This window comes from Eumetopias jubatus, unplaced genomic scaffold, assembly GCF_037043125.1.
Source record: "Eumetopias jubatus isolate StellerSeaLion01/CBP00866 unplaced genomic scaffold, mEumJub1_p1.0 scaffold_5, whole genome shotgun sequence".
NCBI lineage: Eukaryota > Metazoa > Chordata > Mammalia > Carnivora > Otariidae > Eumetopias > Eumetopias jubatus.
The window spans coordinates 9,526,068-9,528,534 of record NW_028274811.1 but is presented as its reverse complement, the minus strand read 5'-3'; the positions used below and the strand labels follow the sequence as shown (position 1 = coordinate 9,528,534).

General features: G+C 39.0%; 1 pseudogene; it reads left to right on the top strand.

Moving 5' to 3' along the window:
* Positions 1 to 551: 551 nt before the first annotated feature.
* Positions 552 to 1,488, top strand: LOC148164297 (olfactory receptor 2L5-like; annotated as a pseudogene).
* Positions 1,489 to 2,467: the final 979 nt, after the last annotated feature.

Sequence of the window (2,467 nt, the reverse complement as noted above, 5' to 3'; positions counted from 1 at the left end):
AATTCAAGGACGTTTGATTACATGTTATTGTGTAAATAGGACTCAAGAAGGAAATATTGCTCCAAAAGAAGGTGTTAGGTTGCTGCAGCTTTAGAAGTAAGTCTTAGATACGAAAGAAAAATGATGCTTTATGGGTCATAAATATTTATTCTTAAATATATAATATATATTTACATTGATTTTCTATGCAAATATTTTGAATAAACATCTGATTTGGCAATACTTGTGTTTGTGTACAGTAGTAAAGCATACTTATCCTAATGAATTCTTAACAAATATACAAATTTTTTTTTAAAATGACTTTAAAGATTTCTTAGAAAAGGTATAGGCTACTAATACTTGCATCCTCATTTTAATCTCTGGTTCAAAAAGTAAATTGTTTTTGTTGTCATTGTTGTTGTTTTCTAAAATAGAAAAGTTCAGTTCTTCACCTAGGAGTTGTAAGATTTTCAATAATACAGTCTGACTAAAGTGATAAATTCAAAAGATCCTCTTGTTCCATACTTGACTTACTTTTCTGTCTGCTTTTAGGAAAATCCTATCAATGCCTCATGGAAAATTATAAGCAAACATCAATGATTTCATCTGTTTGGGGTTGTTCCCACCAACACGAATTAGCCTGTTCCTCTTTATTATAATTGTTGTTATTTTTCTAATGGCTCTATTTGGCACCCGACCCATGATTCTCCTCATCTTCCTAGACACCCGCCTCCACACACCCACGTATTTCTTCCTCAGTCAGCTCTCTCCCATTGACCTGAGCTACATCTCCACAATTGTTCCCAAGATGGCTTCGGATTATCTCTCTGGAAACAAGTCTCTCTCCTTCACTGGGTGTGGGACTCAGAGCTGCTTCTTCTTGACTTTAGCAGGTGCAGAAGTATTGCTCCTGACATCTATGGCCTATGACCGTTATGTGGCTATTTGCTTTCCTCTCCACGCTCCCGATCGTATGAACAAAAGAGTGTGTGTTCTAATGATAACAGGATCTTGGATAACGGGCTTGGCCAACTCCTGTGCCCACACGGTCTATGCCTTCCGTATCCCCTATTGTCAACCCAGGGCCATCCACCATTTCTGCGGTGATGTCCCCGCCATCTTGACCCTGGCCGCGTGGCCACCTGGGTTTATGAGTGCACAGTGTTTGGGAGCACCAATCTCTTCCTTGTGTTTCCTTTCATTGGCATCACATGTTCCTACGGACGGGTCCTCCTTCCAATCTGCCGCATGCAGTCAACAGAGGGGAGGAAGAAGACCTATCCAACCTGCAGCAGCCACCTCACTGTGGTCACTTTATACTTTGCACCCTTTGCTTACACTTATCTATGCCCAAGGTCCTTCCGATCTCCCACAGAGGACAAGGTCCTGGCTGTCTTCTACACCGTCCTGACCCCAGTGTTCAACCCCATCATCTACAGCCTGAGAAACAAGGAGGTGATGGGGACCCTGAGAAGAGTGATTCAGAGAATCTGCTTTGTGAAAATATAGACACGTTTTTTGCATATGTACCAAACATTGATTATAAGTCCATTCCTCAGTTTGCAGTAAATAAAATATTATTTTATGCTTAGAGTGGAAAGACTAAAATCAGAAGAGAGGACAATTACTCAGTGCGCCTGCGTGGCTCAGATGGTTAGGCGTGTGCCTTTGGCTCAGGTCATGATCCCAGGGTCCTGGGATCCAGCCCCACATCAGGTTCCTGCCTCAGCAGGGAGCCTGCTTCTTCCTCTCCCTCTGCCTCCTCCCCTGCTCATGCGCTCTCTCTCTGTATCTCTGTCTCAGATGAAAAAATGAAAATATGTATTAAAAAAAGAAGAAGAAGAAAATCACTCGTGTCTGGACAAAATTGTCTTGCAAATGTATCTGTATTTATGAGCCTTTTTTTTTTCTTTACGGTGCTTTTTCTCATAAGTTTCAAATGCACTCTTTTTTGCTAATATGTTTTCTATGAAAATGGTTCTTAGTCATGTAGAAATGAAAATGGAGACTCTAAATGAAGTTGTCATTAGACATAAAAGTTCTAGTATTTTCAATTTATTTTCCAAAACAGATAACCAGAAAAATAAATATTTCCTTAATATCTAGTTCTAATTGAAAGTCAGAAAAATTCTTTATCTTCTCATAGTAGGCTCGTGACTTATCTGTGCCAATTACTATCTTTTTTTTCAATTCAAGGTAATTTAGCTTTAGAAAGATTTAGCTAAGACTTCATCAGGGATTCTAAAGTCCTTATACCATTCTGAACAAAATATAATAAGTTTATGGTCCTTTTAGGGAGATGAATCCTAGGAAATTGATTTCATATCAGGTATTCCTCAAGAAAAGTAAAAGGACTTGCATATGCCAGCAGAAATCAAGAAATTGTGAGGTCAGTTATAAGCTGAGTGGGTCAAAAGTTTAGTGTAGTTATTAGGAATTAAGAATTTCAAGGACAATCCCCACACTCTATACATACACAGTGGTCACT